The 13,921-nt window shown below is 59.8% G+C and overlaps 15 non-coding genes across 15 annotated transcripts; all 15 read right to left on the bottom strand.

Moving 5' to 3' along the window:
* Positions 1-536: 536 nt before the first annotated feature.
* Positions 537-700, bottom strand: LOC146864847 (U1 spliceosomal RNA). Its single transcript, XR_014976907.1, has one exon. It is a non-coding gene; the product is annotated as a U1 spliceosomal RNA (small nuclear RNA).
* A 615-nt stretch (positions 701-1,315) lies between these two features.
* On the bottom strand, positions 1,316-1,479 carry LOC146864846 (U1 spliceosomal RNA). The gene has a single exon (XR_014976906.1). It is a non-coding gene; the product is annotated as a U1 spliceosomal RNA (small nuclear RNA).
* Positions 1,480-2,376: 897 nt separating this feature from the next.
* Positions 2,377-2,540, bottom strand: LOC146864845 (U1 spliceosomal RNA). The gene has a single exon (XR_014976905.1). It is a non-coding gene; the product is annotated as a U1 spliceosomal RNA (small nuclear RNA).
* A 615-nt stretch (positions 2,541-3,155) lies between these two features.
* Positions 3,156-3,319, bottom strand: LOC146864844 (U1 spliceosomal RNA). Its single transcript, XR_014976904.1, has one exon. It is a non-coding gene; the product is annotated as a U1 spliceosomal RNA (small nuclear RNA).
* Positions 3,320-3,926: 607 nt separating this feature from the next.
* LOC146864843 (U1 spliceosomal RNA) lies at positions 3,927-4,090 on the bottom strand. The gene has a single exon (XR_014976903.1). It is a non-coding gene; the product is annotated as a U1 spliceosomal RNA (small nuclear RNA).
* A 905-nt stretch (positions 4,091-4,995) lies between these two features.
* On the bottom strand, positions 4,996-5,159 carry LOC146864842 (U1 spliceosomal RNA). Its single transcript, XR_014976902.1, has one exon. It is a non-coding gene; the product is annotated as a U1 spliceosomal RNA (small nuclear RNA).
* A 615-nt stretch (positions 5,160-5,774) lies between these two features.
* Positions 5,775-5,938, bottom strand: LOC146864841 (U1 spliceosomal RNA). The gene has a single exon (XR_014976901.1). It is a non-coding gene; the product is annotated as a U1 spliceosomal RNA (small nuclear RNA).
* Positions 5,939-6,835: 897 nt separating this feature from the next.
* LOC146864840 (U1 spliceosomal RNA) lies at positions 6,836-6,999 on the bottom strand. The gene has a single exon (XR_014976899.1). It is a non-coding gene; the product is annotated as a U1 spliceosomal RNA (small nuclear RNA).
* Positions 7,000-7,614: 615 nt separating this feature from the next.
* Positions 7,615-7,778, bottom strand: LOC146864839 (U1 spliceosomal RNA). Its single transcript, XR_014976898.1, has one exon. It is a non-coding gene; the product is annotated as a U1 spliceosomal RNA (small nuclear RNA).
* A 905-nt stretch (positions 7,779-8,683) lies between these two features.
* Positions 8,684-8,847, bottom strand: LOC146864838 (U1 spliceosomal RNA). Its single transcript, XR_014976897.1, has one exon. It is a non-coding gene; the product is annotated as a U1 spliceosomal RNA (small nuclear RNA).
* Positions 8,848-9,744: 897 nt separating this feature from the next.
* LOC146864837 (U1 spliceosomal RNA) lies at positions 9,745-9,908 on the bottom strand. Its single transcript, XR_014977392.1, has one exon. It is a non-coding gene; the product is annotated as a U1 spliceosomal RNA (small nuclear RNA).
* Positions 9,909-10,523: 615 nt separating this feature from the next.
* LOC146864836 (U1 spliceosomal RNA) lies at positions 10,524-10,687 on the bottom strand. The gene has a single exon (XR_014976896.1). It is a non-coding gene; the product is annotated as a U1 spliceosomal RNA (small nuclear RNA).
* Positions 10,688-11,302: 615 nt separating this feature from the next.
* LOC146864835 (U1 spliceosomal RNA) lies at positions 11,303-11,466 on the bottom strand. Its single transcript, XR_014976895.1, has one exon. It is a non-coding gene; the product is annotated as a U1 spliceosomal RNA (small nuclear RNA).
* Positions 11,467-12,371: 905 nt separating this feature from the next.
* LOC146864834 (U1 spliceosomal RNA) lies at positions 12,372-12,535 on the bottom strand. The gene has a single exon (XR_014976894.1). It is a non-coding gene; the product is annotated as a U1 spliceosomal RNA (small nuclear RNA).
* A 615-nt stretch (positions 12,536-13,150) lies between these two features.
* Positions 13,151-13,314, bottom strand: LOC146864833 (U1 spliceosomal RNA). The gene has a single exon (XR_014976893.1). It is a non-coding gene; the product is annotated as a U1 spliceosomal RNA (small nuclear RNA).
* Between the last annotated feature and the right edge of the window lie 607 nt (positions 13,315-13,921).

Below are 13,921 nucleotides of genomic sequence, written 5' to 3'. Positions count from 1 at the left end.
AAGAGCTGCCACTGAGGCCCCCTCTAGAGGTATGCAGTGACATGTTGCCTGGCTAGGCCCCAGTCGACTGCTTGTGGCTGAAAGCCAGGGACAAACAGGCCTGCAAGTGAGCAGGGGTTCTCGCCCCGAGCCCCTCACGCCTTCCCGAACGCTCCCAAACGCTGCAGACAGAACCCTCGCCGGGCAGAGCCCTCGCCGGGCCACGGCCTGGGGTCCTCAGCCAGAGTCTGGGCCTGGGAAGGCTAGGGCGAGGCAAGAGGCTGGCAGCCAGGCCACAGCCCCAGGGGGGGCGATGGAAAGGAGCAGACATGTCACCTGGCCAGGGCCTACTGCCCTGTCTCTGGATAGGTCCCCAGAGTGGGAGGCTGCAACTATCCCATCATTCCCCAGGCTCGGTACTTAGCATGTGATTCCCTCTTGCCCACGCCCCCCTCCAATCCAGCCGCAGCAGCCCAGAAAGACCACAGAAGACGAGAAAGGGTGCTCCAGACTCCTTTTTATTTTTTTTCCATTTTGTCTTTCTTGAAACCAGGGATCAGGGGAAAGCGCGAACGCAGTCCCCCACTACCAGAAATTATGCAGTCGAGTATCCCGCATTTGGGGACATCGCAGGGGTCAGCACATCCGAAGTGCAATGGATGAGCCTCACCCTGGGAGAACCACCTTCGTGATCATGGTGTCTCCCCTGCCAGGTAAGTATGAGTTGGAAGGGGACAGGGCGAGGGCGGGCCGCTGGGCATCTCCCCGCAGGGCGAGGGTGGCATTCACACAGGCTAGGCCTGAGGCCGGGCGAGGCAGAGCATGGGCATTTTGGGGCGCAAGGTGACCAGCCAAGGCCCCTGTGCCCACTTTGGAAAGCGCGCAGCTACCCACAGCAGCTTCCCACAGGCCTCGGCCGGCCAGCAAAATTTGCATGTCCACGCCCACCGGCAGCGCCAATCAGGGCCCTGCTTTCGCTATGCTGCACCTTGCTCACACGGGGGCAAAGCCAGGGCTACAGCAAGCACACCAGAGGGCTTGGCAGGCCGAAATCGGGCCCAACAGCAGATTTTTCAGGCCCTCCAAATTGTGCACAAGCAAAGGCTTTCGCAAGCACAACAGAGTGCTTGCCAGGTCGAAATCGGGCCCAGAAGCACGTTTCTAAGCCCTAAGCCAGCATCCCCCAGGCTTGTAAATTTGCATAACTAATTGGCCCTCGCCCACTCCCCATTCCAGCCAGCTTACAGCACCCTGGACGGACCACAAGAAACGTCAAAGGGTGCTCCAGACTCCTTTTTATTTTTTTTTCCTTTTTGTCTTTCTTGAAACCAGAGATCAGGGGAAAGCGCGAACGCAGTCCCCCACTACCAGAAATTATGCAGTCGAGTATCCCGCATTTGGGGACATCGCAGGGGTCAGCACATCCGAAGTGCAATGGATGAGCCTCACCCTGGGAGAACCACCTTCGTGATCATGGTGTCTCCCCTGCCAGGTAAGTATGAGTTGGAAGGGGACAGGGCGAGGGCGGGCCGCTGGGCATCTCCCCGCAGGGCGAGGGTGGCATTCACACAGGCTAGGCCTGAGGCCGGGCGAGGCAGAGCATGGGCATTTTGGGGCGCAAGGTGACCAGCCAAGGCCCCTGTGCCCACTTTGGAAAGCGCGCAGCTACCCACAGCAGCTTCCCACAGGCCTCGGCCGGCCAGCAAAATTTGCATGTCCACGCCCACCGGCAGCGCCAATCAGGGCCCTGCTTTCGCTATGCTGCACCTTGCTCACACGGGGTTAAAGCCAGGGCTACAGCACTCACAGAAGGGCGATTGCCATGCCCACTTTGGGCCCAGAAGCAGAGATTTGGGGCTTTGGAAGCCTAAGAGCTGCCACTGAGGCCCCCTCTAGAGGTATGCAGTGACATGTTGCCTGGCTAGGCCCCAGTCGACTGCTTGTGGCTGAAAGCCAGGGACAAACAGGCCTGCAAGTGAGCAGGGGTTCTCGCCCCGAGCCCCTCACGAACGCTCCCAAACGCTGCAGACAGAACCCTCGCCGGGCAGAGCCCTCGCCGGGCCACGGCCTGGGGTCCTCAGCCAGAGTCTGGGCCTGGGAAGGCTAGGGCGAGGCAAGAGGCTGGCAGCCAGGCCACAGCCCCAGGGGGGGCGATGGAAAGGAGCAGACATGTCACCTGGCCAGGGCCTACTGCCCTGTCTCTGGATAGGTCCCCAGAGTGGGAGGCTGCAACTATCCCATCATTCCCCAGGCTCGGTACTTAGCATGTGATTCCCTCTTGCCCACGCCCCCCTCCAATCCAGCCGCAGCAGCCCAGAAAGACCACAGAAGACGAGAAAGGGTGCTCCAGACTCCTTTTTATTTTTTTTCCATTTTGTCTTTCTTGAAACCAGAGATCAGGGGAAAGCGCGAACGCAGTCCCCCACTACCAGAAATTATGCAGTCGAGTATCCCGCATTTGGGGACATCGCAGGGGTCAGCACATCCGAAGTGCAATGGATGAGCCTCACCCTGGGAGAACCACCTTCGTGATCATGGTGTCTCCCCTGCCAGGTAAGTATGAGTTGGAAGGGGACAGGGCGAGGGCGGGCCGCTGGGCATCTCCCCGCAGGGCGAGGGTGGCATTCACACAGGCTAGGCCTGAGGCCGGGCGAGGCAGAGCATGGGCATTTTGGGGCGCAAGGTGACCAGCCAAGGCCCCTGTGCCCACTTTGGAAAGCGCGCAGCTACCCACAGCAGCTTCCCACAGGCCTCGGCCGGCCAGCAAAATTTGCATGTCCACGCCCACCGGCAGCGCCAATCAGGGCCCTGCTTTCGCTATGCTGCACCTTGCTCACACGGGGGCAAAGCCAGGGCTACAGCAAGCACACCAGAGGGCTTGGCAGGCCGAAATCGGGCCCAACAGCAGATTTTTCAGGCCCTCCAAATTGTGCACAAGCAAAGGCTTTCGCAAGCACAACAGAGTGCTTGCCAGGTCGAAATCGGGCCCAGAAGCACGTTTCTAAGCCCTAAGCCAGCATCCCCCAGGCTTGTAAATTTGCATAACTAATTGGCCCTCGCCCACTCCCCATTCCAGCCAGCTTACAGCACCCTGGACGGACCACAAGAAACGTCAAAGGGTGCTCCAGACTCCTTTTTATTTTTTTTTCCTTTTTGTCTTTCTTGAAACCAGAGATCAGGGGAAAGCGCGAACGCAGTCCCCCACTACCAGAAATTATGCAGTCGAGTATCCCGCATTTGGGGACATCGCAGGGGTCAGCACATCCGAAGTGCAATGGATGAGCCTCACCCTGGGAGAACCACCTTCGTGATCATGGTGTCTCCCCTGCCAGGTAAGTATGAGTTGGAAGGGGACAGGGCGAGGGCGGGCCGCTGGGCATCTCCCCGCAGGGCGAGGGTGGCATTCACACAGGCTAGGCCTGAGGCCGGGCGAGGCAGAGCATGGGCATTTTGGGGCGCAAGGTGACCAGCCAAGGCCCCTGTGCCCACTTTGGAAAGCGCGCAGCTACCCACAGCAGCTTCCCACAGGCCTCGGCCGGCCAGCAAAATTTGCATGTCCACGCCCACCGGCAGCGCCAATCAGGGCCCTGCTTTCGCTATGCTGCACCTTGCTCACACGGGGGCAAAGCCAGGGCTACAGCAAGCACACCAGAGGGCTTGGCAGGCCGAAATCGGGCCCAACAGCAGATTTTTCAGGCCCTCCAAATTGTGCACAAGCAAAGGCTTTCGCAAGCACAACAGAGTGCTTGCCAGGTCGAAATCGGGCCCAGAAGCACGTTTCTAAGCCCTAAGCCAGCATCCCCCAGGCTTGTAAATTTGCATAACTAATTGGCCCTCGCCCACTCCCCATTCCAGCCAGCTTACAGCACCCTGGACGGACCACAAGAAACGTCAAAGGGTGCTCCAGACTCCTTTTTATTTTTTTTTCCTTTTTGGAAACCAGAGATCAGGGGAAAGCGCGAACGCAGTCCCCCACTACCAGAAATTATGCAGTCGAGTATCCCGCATTTGGGGACATCGCAGGGGTCAGCACATCCGAAGTGCAATGGATGAGCCTCACCCTGGGAGAACCACCTTCGTGATCATGGTGTCTCCCCTGCCAGGTAAGTATGAGTTGGAAGGGGACAGGGCGAGGGCGGGCCGCTGGGCATCTCCCCGCAGGGCGAGGGTGGCATTCACACAGGCTAGGCCTGAGGCCGGGCGAGGCAGAGCATGGGCATTTTGGGGCGCAAGGTGACCAGCCAAGGCCCCTGTGCCCACTTTGGAAAGCGCGCAGCTACCCACAGCAGCTTCCCACAGGCCTCGGCCGGCCAGCAAAATTTGCATGTCCACGCCCACCGGCAGCGCCAATCAGGGCCCTGCTTTCGCTATGCTGCACCTTGCTCACACGGGGGCAAAGCCAGGGCTACAGCACTCACAGAAGGGCGATTGCCATGCCCACTTTGGGCCCAGAAGCAGAGATTTGGGGCTTTGGAAGCCTAAGAGCTGCCACTGAGGCCCCCTCTAGAGGTATGCAGTGACATGTTGCCTGGCTAGGCCCCAGTCGACTGCTTGTGGCTGAAAGCCAGGGACAAACAGGCCTGCAAGTGAGCAGGGGTTCTCGCCCCGAGCCCCTCACGCCTTCCCGAACGCTCCCAAACGCTGCAGACAGAACCCTCGCCGGGCAGAGCCCTCGCCGGGCCACGGCCTGGGGTCCTCAGCCAGAGTCTGGGCCTGGGAAGGCTAGGGCGAGGCAAGAGGCTGGCAGCCAGGCCACAGCCCCAGGGGGGGCGATGGAAAGGAGCAGACATGTCACCTGGCCAGGGCCTACTGCCCTGTCTCTGGATAGGTCCCCAGAGTGGGAGGCTGCAACTATCCCATCATTCCCCAGGCTCGGTACTTAGCATGTGATTCCCTCTTGCCCACGCCCCCCTCCAATCCAGCCGCAGCAGCCCAGAAAGACCACAGAAGACGAGAAAGGGTGCTCCAGACTCCTTTTTATTTTTTTTCCATTTTGTCTTTCTTGAAACCAGAGATCAGGGGAAAGCGCGAACGCAGTCCCCCACTACCAGAAATTATGCAGTCGAGTATCCCGCATTTGGGGACATCGCAGGGGTCAGCACATCCGAAGTGCAATGGATGAGCCTCACCCTGGGAGAACCACCTTCGTGATCATGGTGTCTCCCCTGCCAGGTAAGTATGAGTTGGAAGGGGACAGGGCGAGGGCGGGCCGCTGGGCATCTCCCCGCAGGGCGAGGGTGGCATTCACACAGGCTAGGCCTGAGGCCGGGCGAGGCAGAGCATGGGCATTTTGGGGCGCAAGGTGACCAGCCAAGGCCCCTGTGCCCACTTTGGAAAGCGCGCAGCTACCCACAGCAGCTTCCCACAGGCCTCGGCCGGCCAGCAAAATTTGCATGTCCACGCCCACCGGCAGCGCCAATCAGGGCCCTGCTTTCGCTATGCTGCACCTTGCTCACACGGGGGCAAAGCCAGGGCTACAGCAAGCACACCAGAGGGCTTGGCAGGCCGAAATCGGGCCCAACAGCAGATTTTTCAGGCCCTCCAAATTGTGCACAAGCAAAGGCTTTCGCAAGCACAACAGAGTGCTTGCCAGGTCGAAATCGGGCCCAGAAGCACGTTTCTAAGCCCTAAGCCAGCATCCCCCAGGCTTGTAAATTTGCATAACTAATTGGCCCTCGCCCACTCCCCATTCCAGCCAGCTTACAGCACCCTGGACGGACCACAAGAAACGTCAAAGGGTGCTCCAGACTCCTTTTTATTTTTTTTTCCTTTTTGTCTTTCTTGAAACCAGAGATCAGGGGAAAGCGCGAACGCAGTCCCCCACTACCAGAAATTATGCAGTCGAGTATCCCGCATTTGGGGACATCGCAGGGGTCAGCACATCCGAAGTGCAATGGATGAGCCTCACCCTGGGAGAACCACCTTCGTGATCATGGTGTCTCCCCTGCCAGGTAAGTATGAGTTGGAAGGGGACAGGGCGAGGGCGGGCCGCTGGGCATCTCCCCGCAGGGCGAGGGTGGCATTCACACAGGCTAGGCCTGAGGCCGGGCGAGGCAGAGCATGGGCATTTTGGGGCGCAAGGTGACCAGCCAAGGCCCCTGTGCCCACTTTGGAAAGCGCGCAGCTACCCACAGCAGCTTCCCACAGGCCTCGGCCGGCCAGCAAAATTTGCATGTCCACGCCCACCGGCAGCGCCAATCAGGGCCCTGCTTTCGCTATGCTGCACCTTGCTCACACGGGGTTAAAGCCAGGGCTACAGCACTCACAGAAGGGCGATTGCCATGCCCACTTTGGGCCCAGAAGCAGAGATTTGGGGCTTTGGAAGCCTAAGAGCTGCCACTGAGGCCCCCTCTAGAGGTATGCAGTGACATGTTGCCTGGCTAGGCCCCAGTCGACTGCTTGTGGCTGAAAGCCAGGGACAAACAGGCCTGCAAGTGAGCAGGGGTTCTCGCCCCGAGCCCCTCACGAACGCTCCCAAACGCTGCAGACAGAACCCTCGCCGGGCAGAGCCCTCGCCGGGCCACGGCCTGGGGTCCTCAGCCAGAGTCTGGGCCTGGGAAGGCTAGGGCGAGGCAAGAGGCTGGCAGCCAGGCCACAGCCCCAGGGGGGGCGATGGAAAGGAGCAGACATGTCACCTGGCCAGGGCCTACTGCCCTGTCTCTGGATAGGTCCCCAGAGTGGGAGGCTGCAACTATCCCATCATTCCCCAGGCTCGGTACTTAGCATGTGATTCCCTCTTGCCCACGCCCCCCTCCAATCCAGCCGCAGCAGCCCAGAAAGACCACAGAAGACGAGAAAGGGTGCTCCAGACTCCTTTTTATTTTTTTTCCATTTTGTCTTTCTTGAAACCAGAGATCAGGGGAAAGCGCGAACGCAGTCCCCCACTACCAGAAATTATGCAGTCGAGTATCCCGCATTTGGGGACATCGCAGGGGTCAGCACATCCGAAGTGCAATGGATGAGCCTCACCCTGGGAGAACCACCTTCGTGATCATGGTGTCTCCCCTGCCAGGTAAGTATGAGTTGGAAGGGGACAGGGCGAGGGCGGGCCGCTGGGCATCTCCCCGCAGGGCGAGGGTGGCATTCACACAGGCTAGGCCTGAGGCCGGGCGAGGCAGAGCATGGGCATTTTGGGGCGCAAGGTGACCAGCCAAGGCCCCTGTGCCCACTTTGGAAAGCGCGCAGCTACCCACAGCAGCTTCCCACAGGCCTCGGCCGGCCAGCAAAATTTGCATGTCCACGCCCACCGGCAGCGCCAATCAGGGCCCTGCTTTCGCTATGCTGCACCTTGCTCACACGGGGGCAAAGCCAGGGCTACAGCAAGCACACCAGAGGGCTTGGCAGGCCGAAATCGGGCCCAACAGCAGATTTTTCAGGCCCTCCAAATTGTGCACAAGCAAAGGCTTTCGCAAGCACAACAGAGTGCTTGCCAGGTCGAAATCGGGCCCAGAAGCACGTTTCTAAGCCCTAAGCCAGCATCCCCCAGGCTTGTAAATTTGCATAACTAATTGGCCCTCGCCCACTCCCCATTCCAGCCAGCTTACAGCACCCTGGACGGACCACAAGAAACGTCAAAGGGTGCTCCAGACTCCTTTTTATTTTTTTTTCCTTTTTGTCTTTCTTGAAACCAGAGATCAGGGGAAAGCGCGAACGCAGTCCCCCACTACCAGAAATTATGCAGTCGAGTATCCCGCATTTGGGGACATCGCAGGGGTCAGCACATCCGAAGTGCAATGGATGAGCCTCACCCTGGGAGAACCACCTTCGTGATCATGGTGTCTCCCCTGCCAGGTAAGTATGAGTTGGAAGGGGACAGGGCGAGGGCGGGCCGCTGGGCATCTCCCCGCAGGGCGAGGGTGGCATTCACACAGGCTAGGCCTGAGGCCGGGCGAGGCAGAGCATGGGCATTTTGGGGCGCAAGGTGACCAGCCAAGGCCCCTGTGCCCACTTTGGAAAGCGCGCAGCTACCCACAGCAGCTTCCCACAGGCCTCGGCCGGCCAGCAAAATTTGCATGTCCACGCCCACCGGCAGCGCCAATCAGGGCCCTGCTTTCGCTATGCTGCACCTTGCTCACACGGGGGCAAAGCCAGGGCTACAGCACTCACAGAAGGGCGATTGCCATGCCCACTTTGGGCCCAGAAGCAGAGATTTGGGGCTTTGGAAGCCTAAGAGCTGCCACTGAGGCCCCCTCTAGAGGTATGCAGTGACATGTTGCCTGGCTAGGCCCCAGTCGACTGCTTGTGGCTGAAAGCCAGGGACAAACAGGCCTGCAAGTGAGCAGGGGTTCTCGCCCCGAGCCCCTCACGCCTTCCCGAACGCTCCCAAACGCTGCAGACAGAACCCTCGCCGGGCAGAGCCCTCGCCGGGCCACGGCCTGGGGTCCTCAGCCAGAGTCTGGGCCTGGGAAGGCTAGGGCGAGGCAAGAGGCTGGCAGCCAGGCCACAGCCCCAGGGGGGGCGATGGAAAGGAGCAGACATGTCACCTGGCCAGGGCCTACTGCCCTGTCTCTGGATAGGTCCCCAGAGTGGGAGGCTGCAACTATCCCATCATTCCCCAGGCTCGGTACTTAGCATGTGATTCCCTCTTGCCCACGCCCCCCTCCAATCCAGCCGCAGCAGCCCAGAAAGACCACAGAAGACGAGAAAGGGTGCTCCAGACTCCTTTTTATTTTTTTTCCATTTTGTCTTTCTTGAAACCAGAGATCAGGGGAAAGCGCGAACGCAGTCCCCCACTACCAGAAATTATGCAGTCGAGTATCCCGCATTTGGGGACATCGCAGGGGTCAGCACATCCGAAGTGCAATGGATGAGCCTCACCCTGGGAGAACCACCTTCGTGATCATGGTGTCTCCCCTGCCAGGTAAGTATGAGTTGGAAGGGGACAGGGCGAGGGCGGGCCGCTGGGCATCTCCCCGCAGGGCGAGGGTGGCATTCACACAGGCTAGGCCTGAGGCCGGGCGAGGCAGAGCATGGGCATTTTGGGGCGCAAGGTGACCAGCCAAGGCCCCTGTGCCCACTTTGGAAAGCGCGCAGCTACCCACAGCAGCTTCCCACAGGCCTCGGCCGGCCAGCAAAATTTGCATGTCCACGCCCACCGGCAGCGCCAATCAGGGCCCTGCTTTCGCTATGCTGCACCTTGCTCACACGGGGGCAAAGCCAGGGCTACAGCACTCACAGAAGGGCGATTGCCATGCCCACTTTGGGCCCAGAAGCAGAGATTTGGGGCTTTGGAAGCCTAAGAGCTGCCACTGAGGCCCCCTCTAGAGGTATGCAGTGACATGTTGCCTGGCTAGGCCCCAGTCGACTGCTTGTGGCTGAAAGCCAGGGACAAACAGGCCTGCAAGTGAGCAGGGGTTCTCGCCCCGAGCCCCTCACGAACGCTCCCAAACGCTGCAGACAGAACCCTCGCCGGGCAGAGCCCTCGCCGGGCCACGGCCTGGGGTCCTCAGCCAGAGTCTGGGCCTGGGAAGGCTAGGGCGAGGCAAGAGGCTGGCAGCCAGGCCACAGCCCCAGGGGGGGCGATGGAAAGGAGCAGACATGTCACCTGGCCAGGGCCTACTGCCCTGTCTCTGGATAGGTCCCCAGAGTGGGAGGCTGCAACTATCCCATCATTCCCCAGGCTCGGTACTTAGCATGTGATTCCCTCTTGCCCACGCCCCCCTCCAATCCAGCCGCAGCAGCCCAGAAAGACCACAGAAGACGAGAAAGGGTGCTCCAGACTCCTTTTTATTTTTTTTCCATTTTGTCTTTCTTGAAACCAGAGATCAGGGGAAAGCGCGAACGCAGTCCCCCACTACCAGAAATTATGCAGTCGAGTATCCCGCATTTGGGGACATCGCAGGGGTCAGCACATCCGAAGTGCAATGGATGAGCCTCACCCTGGGAGAACCACCTTCGTGATCATGGTGTCTCCCCGGCCAGGTAAGTATGAGTTGGAAGGGGACAGGGCGAGGGCGGGCCGCTGGGCATCTCCCCGCAGGGCGAGGGTGGCATTCACACAGGCTAGGCCTGAGGCCGGGCGAGGCAGAGCATGGGCATTTTGGGGCGCAAGGTGACCAGCCAAGGCCCCTGTGCCCACTTTGGAAAGCGCGCAGCTACCCACAGCAGCTTCCCACAGGCCTCGGCCGGCCAGCAAAATTTGCATGTCCACGCCCACCGGCAGCGCCAATCAGGGCCCTGCTTTCGCTATGCTGCACCTTGCTCACACGGGGGCAAAGCCAGGGCTACAGCAAGCACACCAGAGGGCTTGGCAGGCCGAAATCGGGCCCAACAGCAGATTTTTCAGGCCCTCCAAATTGTGCACAAGCAAAGGCTTTCGCAAGCACAACAGAGTGCTTGCCAGGTCGAAATCGGGCCCAGAAGCACGTTTCTAAGCCCTAAGCCAGCATCCCCCAGGCTTGTAAATTTGCATAACTAATTGGCCCTCGCCCACTCCCCATTCCAGCCAGCTTACAGCACCCTGGACGGACCACAAGAAACGTCAAAGGGTGCTCCAGACTCCTTTTTATTTTTTTTTCCTTTTTGTCTTTCTTGAAACCAGAGATCAGGGGAAAGCGCGAACGCAGTCCCCCACTACCAGAAATTATGCAGTCGAGTATCCCGCATTTGGGGACATCGCAGGGGTCAGCACATCCGAAGTGCAATGGATGAGCCTCACCCTGGGAGAACCACCTTCGTGATCATGGTGTCTCCCCTGCCAGGTAAGTATGAGTTGGAAGGGGACAGGGCGAGGGCGGGCCGCTAGGCATCTCCCCGCAGGGCGAGGGTGGCATTCACACAGGCTAGGCCTGAGGCCGGGCGAGGCAGAGCATGGGCATTTTGGGGCGCAAGGTGACCAGCCAAGGCCCCTGTGCCCACTTTGGAAAGCGCGCAGCTACCCACAGCAGCTTCCCACAGGCCTCGGCCGGCCAGCAAAATTTGCATGTCCACGCCCACCGGCAGCGCCAATCAGGGCCCTGCTTTCGCTATGCTGCACCTTGCTCACACGGGGGCAAAGCCAGGGCTACAGCAAGCACACCAGAGGGCTTGGCAGGCCGAAATCGGGCCCAACAGCAGATTTTTCAGGCCCTCCAAATTGTGCACAAGCAAAGGCTTTCGCAAGCACAACAGAGTGCTTGCCAGGTCGAAATCGGGCCCAGAAGCACGTTTCTAAGCCCTAAGCCAGCATCCCCCAGGCTTGTAAATTTGCATAACTAATTGGCCCTCGCCCACTCCCCATTCCAGCCAGCTTACAGCACCCTGGACGGACCACAAGAAACGTCAAAGGGTGCTCCAGACTCCTTTTTATTTTTTTTTCCTTTTTGTCTTTCTTGAAACCAGAGATCAGGGGAAAGCGCGAACGCAGTCCCCCACTACCAGAAATTATGCAGTCGAGTATCCCGCATTTGGGGACATCGCAGGGGTCAGCACATCCGAAGTGCAATGGATGAGCCTCACCCTGGGAGAACCACCTTCGTGATCATGGTGTCTCCCCTGCCAGGTAAGTATGAGTTGGAAGGGGACAGGGCGAGGGCGGGCCGCTGGGCATCTCCCCGCAGGGCGAGGGTGGCATTCACACAGGCTAGGCCTGAGGCCGGGCGAGGCAGAGCATGGGCATTTTGGGGCGCAAGGTGACCAGCCAAGGCCCCTGTGCCCACTTTGGAAAGCGCGCAGCTACCCACAGCAGCTTCCCACAGGCCTCGGCCGGCCAGCAAAATTTGCATGTCCACGCCCACCGGCAGCGCCAATCAGGGCCCTGCTTTCGCTATGCTGCACCTTGCTCACACGGGGGCAAAGCCAGGGCTACAGCACTCACAGAAGGGCGATTGCCATGCCCACTTTGGGCCCAGAAGCAGAGATTTGGGGCTTTGGAAGCCTAAGAGCTGCCACTGAGGCCCCCTCTAGAGGTATGCAGTGACATGTTGCCTGGCTAGGCCCCAGTCGACTGCTTGTGGCTGAAAGCCAGGGACAAACAGGCCTGCAAGTGAGCAGGGGTTCTCGCCCCGAGCCCCTCACGCCTTCCCGAACGCTCCCAAACGCTGCAGACAGAACCCTCGCCGGGCATAGCCCTCGCCGGGCCACGGCCTGGGGTCCTCAGCCAGAGTCTGGGCCTGGGAAGGCTAGGGCGAGGCAAGAGGCTGGCAGCCAGGCCACAGCCCCAGGGGGGGCGATGGAAAGGAGCAGACATGTCACCTGGCCAGGGCCTACTGCCCTGTCTCTGGATAGGTCCCCAGAGTGGGAGGCTGCAACTATCCCATCATTCCCCAGGCTCGGTACTTAGCATGTGATTCCCTCTTGCCCACGCCCCCCTCCAATCCAGCCGCAGCAGCCCAGAAAGACCACAGAAGACGAGAAAGGGTGCTCCAGACTCCTTTTTATTTTTTTTCCATTTTGTCTTTCTTGAAACCAGAGATCAGGGGAAAGCGCGAACGCAGTCCCCCACTACCAGAAATTATGCAGTCGAGTATCCCGCATTTGGGGACATCGCAGGGGTCAGCACATCCGAAGTGCAATGGATGAGCCTCACCCTGGGAGAACCACCTTCGTGATCATGGTGTCTCCCCTGCCAGGTAAGTATGAGTTGGAAGGGGACAGGGCGAGGGCGGGCCGCTGGGCATCTCCCCGCAGGGCGAGGGTGGCATTCACACAGGCTAGGCCTGAGGCCGGGCGAGGCAGAGCATGGGCATTTTGGGGCGCAAGGTGACCAGCCAAGGCCCCTGTGCCCACTTTGGAAAGCGCGCAGCTACCCACAGCAGCTTCCCACAGGCCTCGGCCGGCCAGCAAAATTTGCATGTCCACGCCCACCGGCAGCGCCAATCAGGGCCCTGCTTTCGCTATGCTGCACCTTGCTCACACGGGGGCAAAGCCAGGGCTACAGCAAGCACACCAGAGGGCTTGGCAGGCCGAAATCGGGCCCAACAGCAGATTTTTCAGGCCCTCCAAATTGTGCACAAGCAAAGGCTTTCGCAAGCACAACAGAGTGCTTGCCAGGTCGAAATCGGGCCCAGAAGCACGTTTCTAAGCCCTAAGCCAGCATCCCCCAGGCTTGTAAATTTGCATAACTAATTGGCCCTCGCCCACTCCCCATTCCAGCCAGCTTACAGCACCCTGGACGGACCACAAGAAACGTCAAAGGGTGCTCCAGACTCCTTTTTATTTTTTTTTCCTTTTTGTCTTTCTTGAAACCAGAGATCAGGGGAAAGCGCGAACGCAGTCCCCCACTACCAGAAATTATGCAGTCGAGTATCCCGCATTTGGGGACATCGCAGGGGTCAGCACATCCGAAGTGCAATGGATGAGCCTCACCCTGGGAGAACCACCTTCGTGATCATGGTGTCTCCCCTGCCAGGTAAGTATGAGTTGGAAGGGGACAGGGCGAGGGCGGGCCGCTGGGCATCTCCCCGCAGGGCGAGGGTGGCATTCACACAGGCTAGGCCTGAGGCCGGGCGAGGCAGAGCATGGGCATTTTGGGGCGCAAGGTGACCAGCCAAGGCCCCTGTGCCCACTTTGGAAAGCGCGCAGCTACCCACAGCAGCTTCCCACAGGCCTCGGCCGGCCAGCAAAATTTGCATGTCCACGCCCACCGGCAGCGCCAATCAGGGCCCTGCTTTCGCTATGCTGCACCTTGCTCACACGGGGTTAAAGCCAGGGCTACAGCACTCACAGAAGGGCGATTGCCATGCCCACTTTGGGCCCAGAAGCAGAGATTTGGGGCTTTGGAAGCCTAAGAGCTGCCACTGAGGCCCCCTCTAGAGGTATGCAGTGACATGTTGCCTGGCTAGGCCCCAGTCGACTGCTTGTGGCTGAAAGCCAGGGACAAACAGGCCTGCAAGTGAGCAGGGGTTCTCGCCCCGAGCCCCTCACGAACGCTCCCAAACGCTGCAGACAGAACCCTCGCCGGGCAGAGCCCTCGCCGGGCCACGGCCTGGGGTCCTCAGCCAGAGTCTGGGCCTGGGAAGGCTAG

This window comes from Triturus cristatus, chromosome 2_1 (assembly GCF_964204655.1).
Source record: "Triturus cristatus chromosome 2_1, aTriCri1.1, whole genome shotgun sequence".
NCBI classification, from domain to species: Eukaryota; Metazoa; Chordata; class Amphibia; order Caudata; family Salamandridae; genus Triturus; species Triturus cristatus.
Note: the sequence above shows the minus strand (reverse complement) of the source record. Positions and strands in the feature narration are given on the sequence as shown.